At 39.8% G+C, this 9,246-nt stretch overlaps 1 long non-coding RNA gene across 1 annotated transcript; it reads left to right on the plus strand.

Annotated features, from left to right (window-relative positions):
* Positions 1 to 93: 93 nt before the first annotated feature.
* Positions 94 to 9,026, plus strand: LOC129516065 (uncharacterized). Its single transcript, XR_008665695.1, has 4 exons — positions 94 to 283; positions 1,524 to 1,603; positions 5,433 to 5,484; positions 8,709 to 9,026. It is a non-coding gene; the product is annotated as an uncharacterized LOC129516065 (long non-coding RNA).
* The last annotated feature ends 220 nt before the right edge of the window (positions 9,027 to 9,246 follow it).

The raw sequence follows: 9,246 nt of genomic DNA on the forward strand, positions 1-9,246 counted from the left end.
CCGGGGTCTCGGGCGGCGGGTCCCGGGGAGGGGGCGGGGCGGGCCCACCGTCCCCCCGGCGCCCCGGAGCCCGAGTGCGCCCGCCCCGGGGCAGCACCTGACTGCGCGAGAAGCCGACACCGCAGCGCACGGCCGGGTCAGCAGACGGAAAGAGCCGTCGGTGCGGGGTCTGCGGGGCGGGAGACCGCCCCGGCCCTCGAGGGCGTCCAGAGCGTCCTGATCTTCAAGGTCGCGAAAGTTTTCGTGATTGCACCTTCAGGTGTCAGGTGTTAGCGTGGCCCAGGTCAGAGGCTGTTGTGACTGCACAGTGACAGCAGTCCAGGGGGGAAGGCTAACATTTTTGGGTTACAGTTAATTTTTGTTTAAGATTTTATTTATTTATTCATGAGAGACAGAGAGAGAGAGAGAGAGAGAAACAGAGGGAGAAGCAGGCTCCATGCAGCGAGCCCAACGCGGGACTCGATTCCGGGTCTCCAAGGTCACGCCCTGGGCCCAAGGCAGATGCTCAACCGCTGAGCCACCCGGGGATCCCCTACACTTAATTAATGTTTTTTGAAGAAAACGTTACCATGCGTAGGGTCACCAATTCAGCAAATTAAGTGCATGGGACGCTATTGGTATCAATATGAAAAATAAGTGTGACCGTGTCAGCTTTATTGTTGCGACTCCTGTTTGCTACCCTGTCAGTGTCACTTCCATGAGAAAGTATATGTGGCATTCTTCCCGGTTTCCTACCCCTGAGCCCAGTTTTGGTTAAGTGAGTAATGCTAGCTTTGGTCTCTGCTCTGGAATGGTGCTGGGAGCTCCTAAAATATTGTGGGTCTAGGGGTGGGAACTACAGAATCCAGTTGTCTCAATTGAGCTGCAGTCACAAGGGAATATGACTAAGGGCAAACAAAATGAGGTTTTCTGACCTAGATCCTGCCAGCCCCTTGCCTATAGGTAATTCATAAGATAACACCTCAGTTACATCTCGTTTTAATATAGGTTATTGGAATTTTCACTGAAAATGGTAAACAGAAAAAACCCTATGAACAAAAATGTGCTTATTTTAGGATGCCATCTTTCTGTTTCTTTTACTTTTATCCTGTTTATATATAATCGATGCCATGAGGAAGACCCACTAGTTCCTTGTGTTCTCACTAAAGATTCCTCACATTTCTGTCTTCCCTGAATTTTGGAAAGTTTTAGTATTCCCAAAGAAACATTTATTCTCTGGATATAATATATATATATATATATATATATATATATATATATATATATATATAACACAGTCCTTCTTCTGGCATTGTTTACTTTGAACTCAACACAATTTCCAGATTTACTCATAAATTTCCAACATGGCCTAATGACAAAATTCTTGGACAGACTGATGAATTTTTATTACTTGCATATTAAAAGCTGAGTAGCTCTAAGGAGAATTGAGGAGGTAACACAAAAGCATTGTATTACAGATCAGGAAAATGACAGAAATTCTCCATCTGAGATGGCTTTCAAATAAATATGTATTTTCTTTCTAGTTTAAATAGATTGAATGCTCTCCTGCAAGTCATTTCTCTGGCTAGAAACCAAGGTCTGCTGTGAGAGTTGCTGGATAAAGGTTTGTCAAATACAGAGCTTTGGATAAAGCTCTCTCTGTATGCAAAAGTTGATCTAATTATAACTTTCCATAGTACTTTTCCTCTAAAAGCAAAATTTCCTTAAGAACATTGCTTTCTTCTCATATTTGATGCTCTGTGACTACATAAAAATAACCATATTCCTTTAGTACCTGTGTATTTTAGAAAGTTTACTTCTCGGGAAAAATTATAGGAGAACGATAGTAGGAGTTTTGGACTTTTTGCAGATTAAAGATAATATTAGATCAATGTAGGTTTAGTCCAATTTCCTTCAACTTTTATGTCAATTCCCTTGCACATTAATAACATCCAAGAAGTGTCCCTATTCCACAGTGAGAGTCAACAATTCACTTTTGTTCACTATGGTCTAAGTAAAAATAAATGCTCTGGAGCATTTTAAAATGTTACAACAGCAAGAATAAAGCCAAAGAAGTTTTTACAAGAAAGCATATTTATCAACATAGAGTGATAAACTAGGCAGCAAAAGATTTGGACTCTTGGTTTTGCTATATAATTTTGCTACATCCTTGCATAAACTTACAATGTTTTAGAAGTCACAATTTACTATGAAATAATGAAATTGAATAGGTGGTCACTTTCTGAACCCATGGTCCTTATACACCAAAATGCTCCAAGCTTACCAGTAAAGCAAATATAAATACTTTAGGATATTTTTCACATATAATTTCTCTTTTAAAAATCTATAAATGCCTTGCAATTGCTTTAATTCTTTCCTATTAAAATTCCATACTATGACCTAATTATTTTATCTTTTCACTACTTTTTTTTTTAAGATTTTATTTATTTATTCATGAGACACACGGGGTAGCGGGGAGGGGGTGGCGGCAGAGACCGAAGCAGGCTCCATGCAGGGAGCCGGATGCGGGACTCAATCCCAGGACTCCAGGATCACGCCCCGGACACCCAAGGCGGCGCTAAACCACTGAGCCACCGGGCTGCCCATCTTTTCACTACTTTTTAAATTGCAAATAAACAAGTAACTGTTATATTTTGAAAATGTGAAATCTAAATGTAATATGTGTCATGCCTAGGCAGAAATATCTTGTTTAACAAAATTCTTTTTTTTTAAAGGGTATTTTTTTTGAATTATTTATTTATTCATGAGAGACACAGAGAAAGAGGCAGACACAGGCAGAGGGAGAAGCAGGCTCCTTGCAGGGAGCCCAATGTGGGACTCGATCCCGGGACTCCAGGATCACACCCTGGGCCAAAGGCAGGCGCTAAACCGCTGAGCCACCCAGGGATCCCTAACAAAATTCCTATTAAAATATTCTGCTTATATTAACCTGAGCACTGGAACCTTGACTAGCTAAAAAACGGAGCAGAGCACTTGGGTGGCTCAGTTGGTTAAGCATTTGCCTTGGGCTCAGGTCATGACCCTGGGGGAGCACCAAATCAGGCTCCCTGCTCAGCAAGGAGTCTGCTTCTACCTCTCCCTCTGTCCCTCCCCTACTTGTGCTTGCTCTCTCACTTGCTCTCTCTCAAATAAATAAAATCTTAAAAAAAAAAAAAGGAGCAATTATATCTAAGGCCCTACATCAGAGCACATGAGTCCCCTACCAACAGGTGCACTCAATTCTGATGAGGGGAAGTTACCAGCCAAAGAGCAAGGCTGCAGCAAGCCCCCTCTCTTGGGAAAGTTGTCATAAATATTGTCCTCATCTTCAGCACTGCCTTCCTCAGGGTACAACTGGCAAATTCAAAGGAGAAAGTAGTGGGGAAGAAGTGTTATCTGGAGTCACAGCTTTTTCTAGGTCTTTTGTCTTTATAGGGCTAGCCACTAGAAGTCTGGAACTCAATTCTTTAGTATCCAGGGTTATGAAAGTTACCCAAGGCACTGAGGGTCTGGTGTTTTTTTGTTTTTGTTTGTTTTTGTTTTTACTATCTTCCATCCCTAAAGACAAATTGACAGTGGCTTGTCTCCTGCCCTTCTCTCTTAGTGAAAACTAAGCTGTATCTAAGCTCCATTAAGCCAGAACATGTATTTAGCCCTGTGCAGGCACATAGCAGGACCCCAGGAAATGTTTATTAAATGGAGAAGGGAAATTTTTACTGTTGTAAGGGGAAGAGGCCAAGATGGGAAGACAATTCAAGGACAAGGAAATAAAGTAGTATATCAAAGGCTAAAGGAGCTGATAAACCAAGTGGCACATTTGGAAATGTAATTAATGCAAACAGAAGGCCAAAAGGAGAATGCAAAGGGTTGGCAAGGAAGGATCAGAGATAGAGTATAGTTGTGGAGAAGGGTTGATTTGGAAACAAATTCTGTGATTTTTTTTTTATTTGAAGCCATCCTTGTACATATCATATTCTGGTACAATCCTGCTGGACTTAGAGCCTTAAAGCAACAGGGGTTCCATCAGGTTCTTTTGATCCTCTGAGGAATCCCAACATAATCCATGGCTGAAGGTCAGTGAGTAGAGCTTGACATTTGCCTTCTTGTTACTACATGTCTCACTGGTGACAACAACCAAGCTGCCAGTTGTATACATTTAAGTTTCTAGTTTCAAGACAAGTGATAAACCTACTTTGACCATTACATCTGTCCAGTCTGATTTATATGATTTCTGACTTTATGTGATTTTCAGAGTCTTTGCTGACACTGTATCACTGCTCAATTCTTGCCATTTGTCCCTCATTTGGTGGCCAGAACTTGTCTTTTTATGTATTTGGGAAACACGGAGAAACAAGCATACCTCCTATTAGCAAAGCCTCATTTTTTTTAAATTTATTATTGGAGTTCAATTTGCCAACATATAGCATAAGACCCAGTGCTCATCCCGTCAAGTGCCCCCCCAGTGCCATCATCCAGTCACCCCAATCCCCTGCCCACCTCCCCTTCCACTATCCCTTGTTCGTTTCCCAGAGTTAGGAGTCTCTCCTGTTCTGTCTCCCTCTCTGATATTTTCACTCATTTTCTCTCCTTTCCCCTTTATTCCCTTTCACTATTTTTTATATTCCCCAAATGAATGAGACCATATAATGTTTGTCCTTCTCCAATTGACTTACTTCACTCAGCATAATACCCTCCAGGTCCATCCACGTTGAAGCAAATGGTGGGTATTTGTCGTTTCTAATGGCTGAGGAATATTCCATTGTATACATAGACCACATCTTCTTTATCCATTCGTCTGTCGATGGACACCGAGGCTCCTTCCACAGTTTGGCTATTGTGGACATTGCTGCTATAAACATTGGGGTGCAGGTGTCCTGCCATTTCACTGCATCTGTATTTTTAGGGTAAATCCCCAGCAGTGCAATCTCTGCATTGTAGGGCAGTTCTACTTTTAACTCTTTGAGGAACCTCCACACAGTTTTCCAGAGTGGCTGCACCAGCTCACATTCCCACCAACAGTGCAAGAGGGTTCCCCTTTCTCCACATCCTCTCCAACATTTGTTGTTTCCTGTCTTGTTAATTTTTCCCCATTCTCACTGGTGTGAGGTGGTATCTCATTGTGGTTTTGATTTGTATTTCCCTGATGGCAAGTGATGCGGAGCATTTTCTCATGCGCTTGTTGGCCATGTCTATGTCTTCCTCTGTGAGATTTCTGTTCATGTCTTTTGCCTATTTCATGATTGGATTGTTTGTTTCTTTGCTGTTGAGTTTGGTAAGTTCTTTATAAATCTTGGATACTAGCCCTTTATCTGATATGTCATTTGCAAATATCTTCTCCCATTCTGTAGATTGTCTTTTAGTTTTGTTGACTGTTTCTTTTGCTGTGCAGAAACTTTTTATCTTGATTAAGTCCCAATAATTCATTTTTGCTTTTGTTTCCCTTACCTTCATAGATGTACCTTGCAAGAAGTTGCTGTGACAAAGCCTCCTTCTGTGTGAAAACAGGTGAGCTTTCTCAGTTGTCATATCCTGTTTTCATGCCTGATAGTGATTAAAACTTCTATGCCCATTATAAGCTGTCTTCTGGAAAAGAATAACCTCAGAATAATATAATGATCATCCATTATACAAGATGACAAATAATACAATCTTTCTAAAACTGTTGGCAATAATAACTAGAGTTGAACATGCATATACCCAATGACCCATCAATTTCCTTTCTAAGGTGAAATACTCAATAGCAATGAGTATTTATGTGCAGCAAAAGACACACAGAGGGATAGTAGTAAGAGGCCCAAAACTAAAAAGTATCCATATGTTCATAAACAGTGGCCTGGATTTATTTTTTATTTTTAATATTATTATCATTATTATTTATTATTTGGGTTTGTTTTTTTAAAGTGTGGTATATTCACACAATTGCATGCTATATAGCAATGAAAATTACTGAGCTGCAACTATATGCATTCACATGGTTAAATTTCACAGAAAGTTGAGTCAAAGAAGGCAAAGGCAAGAGAACAAACTATACTATTTCATTCATAATGTTCAAAGACAACAACAAATATATACATATGTATATATGTATACACACATATCTATACTTACATACACACATACACAAACACACAGTTTAGTAAATCATGATAGTGGTTTCCTTTGGTACAGGGTAGTAACTAGAAGGGGGCTGGGGGCAAAGGACGATTCTAGAATTCTGTTCATATTTTATTTCTTGATCTGCATGCTGAGTAGACAGTGTATTCACCCTGAAAATTCATAAAGCTGTCTACCTACAATTTGTAAGTGGACAACCTTTTAATGTATGTTATAGTTTACTAAAAAGTTTATATAAAATAAAAAGTAGATTTTCTTCCTAATGCTCTTATATGAATGTGTTATTTACTAGAGGACTTGATCAGTTATGAACCGTATGACTGAGAAAGAATGTACAAAGTTTGCGAAGAGTTAAGAGCAAACATTGATTGAAAAGTTGGAAATTAATGGAAAAGGTAATCTTAATATAGCCTAAACTAAGATGCTTAGTAGATATTTTTCTCATTCACTAAGAAAATACCAAAAAGAACTTGTTTTTTTAAGCAACAACTTAGTGTTTTATCTTCTTCGACCTGTAACATTTTCTCCTGTAAAATGTCCATATGGACAGACCTAGTATATCTGGTGGTACAACCAATATACACCCTTGTTGCTGGCTCTAACCCCAGACTGTCAGGTGTTAGATGGGAAATTGCTTTAAGGGCAGATAACTAGGGATGTCTGGGTGGCTCAGCGGTTGAGCATCTGCCTTTGGCTTAGGTCGTGATCCCGGGGTCCGGGGATGAAGTCCCACATTGGGCTACCTGTGAGGAGACTGCTTCTCCCTCTGCCTATGTCTCTGCCTCTGTGTGTGTGTATGTCTCTCATGAATAAATCAATAAATAATTTTTTTTAAAAAAGGGCAGATAACTAGACAGAAAGGCAGCCTTCAGAACAGATGGCAAGATTAGCACCAAGAGGGAACCATTAGAGAAATCAAACATAGCATAAGGTTAAGTTCACGTACTTCCCTGAAGAAGCTTATAAGGATGGCAAACCAGTTTCATTTCTTACCAATGCCAGTTGATTGGTACTGGCTATCCAGAACACTGTGCTGAGCAAAGTTTTCAGATCAGGTCAAGAATTCACAGGAAAGGGATCCCTGGGTGGCGCAGCGGTTTGGCGCCTGCCTTTGGCCCAGGGCGCGATCCTGGAGACCCGGGATCGAATCCCACATCGGGCTCCCGGTGCATGGAGCCTGCTTCTCCCTCTGCCTATGTCTCTGCCTCTCTCTCTTTCTCTCTCTGTGACTATCATAAATAAATAAAAATTAAAAAAAAGAATTCACAGGAAAAAGTACATTGATAGATGGGTATGTCTGCAAAAAGTAGGCTATCAGATTGGTCTGAGCTGTGTTATGGGACCACCTTGGTTTCCTTGCAACTCTCCAATCAGAGAAGACAGTGTAAATAGTAGAACAGAAAAACTGGAAAATGTTTAAATGTTTCCATAACACACATGTGAACATTTTATATTTGCCCCTGAAAAATTTAGCAGATGGAAAAGAATTTAGAGATAAATTAATCTGGAAAATTTGTAAACTTTTTAAAGTTTTTAGGGATAGTGTGGGGAGTCCTTAGTGGAACTGTCAAAAGAAATCTGATACAGAAGCCCCCAAATACATAGTAAATAACGGAAGAATGTTTCTAGCTGAACACAGGAGGGTGTTTGGATCCTTTTCCCTTAAAGCCTCCCTTTAAACTCCCAAGGCTAGTCCTGAAGCATTTCTGTAGAATCTAAGGGCCTAAAAACCACTAACATGTATGCAGTTTTATTTTTTTTTTCTGATGAGAAAATTGAGAGGCTGTCAGGTTAACAAATTCTCTCTGGGTCTCACATTCAGGACTTGTGTTTCAGTATTCTGTCCTACTGCGTAATTCCTATTTTGGAATCAGAAATAGAACTTGAAACAGTTGTGTGTGTGTGTGTGTTTTAAGGCACATTAGCTTGCAAAAAAATGGTATTAGCTCAAATAAAAGATATTTTTAGGATAAAATCATATCGAGCCAGGGAAGAGTGGTACTGATCTTAGGAAGTCTGATATGCAGGTCAGCTCTAGAGATCTACACGGTAAGAGTTCAAGGACATTTATTCTACCATACTGCTGTGAACATGACTTGACTACTAATTCCATCATTCTCTGTGAATCTTAGTTTAGGTTCTAAAGAGAAAACATTGACTTGGTGTGGCTATGGTGTGTTTTCTACCTTTGTTAGTTTCTCAGCTGTGCCTGGAAAGAAAAGGGTTGAGTCACAGAGGAGCATTTTCTAGCTTTTCTGTTCTATTATTTCTGGGAAATAGGGAGAAGAGCTTCTCTTAGAAGGTCCCATGGGCTTCAATGGTGTGCTAGTGAAAGTTTAACAATGAATTCTGGGGTAGAAGAGGAGAAGAGTTGTGATTTGCAGCATTTATAGATTTCCATGCTATGAATACTCTGACCATGGCTGATGCCAAGCTACCTACGTGACAAAGATGCAGTAGCACATCATCATATAGAATCTCCACTAAACACGCAGAAAGATAGAATAGGTATAGGAAAATAATTGGGAAGTGATAAGTTCTTAGAACTCATTATCTTTGATTTTAAGACAATTTATCTGATTGTAAGTTTACATATTTTAATTTTTTTTTCCAAGAGCTGAACTTTATTGCAAGCACCCTTGGGCGAGGTTCCATGACTCAGAGAGAGAGAGAGAGTCGGGCAAGTCACAGTGAGTTGGGGAAGTCGCCATATTTTAATTTTTAATAATGTCTCTATCAGCTGGCTCACTAAATTCCTGAAAATTTAGTAATCAGTTCTATTGAACTAGCTGGCTCCAGGACACTACTAGCAGGTACTTAACAATTATCATATCCATTAGAGAATTTGGGAGCTCTTGAAGACCAGTGTTTGAGACAAGAAACAAACAGTATGAGTAGGACATAAGAGTAAGCCAAAAAAAGATCTGAATGAAAAATTTACCTCTAGCTACGAATAGCTAATTAATTTACCCATCCTTTAGTCAATGTGGGTTAACAACCTTCCTTCCCTTCTAGGGGTTGTTAATTAGTTTCAGTCAACCTATATAGAGATGTTACTGTACTCTTTCCAATTAATTATATTTGCTATTCCAAATACTTGAAGTTAAAGAATTATGTCAGGTCTGGATGGGAAAAAGGACAATCCAGAACCAA

The sequence above is a fragment of the Nyctereutes procyonoides genome, unplaced genomic scaffold, assembly GCF_905146905.1.
Source record: "Nyctereutes procyonoides isolate TBG_1078 unplaced genomic scaffold, NYPRO_anot_genome, whole genome shotgun sequence".
Classification (NCBI taxonomy): domain Eukaryota; kingdom Metazoa; phylum Chordata; class Mammalia; order Carnivora; family Canidae; genus Nyctereutes; species Nyctereutes procyonoides.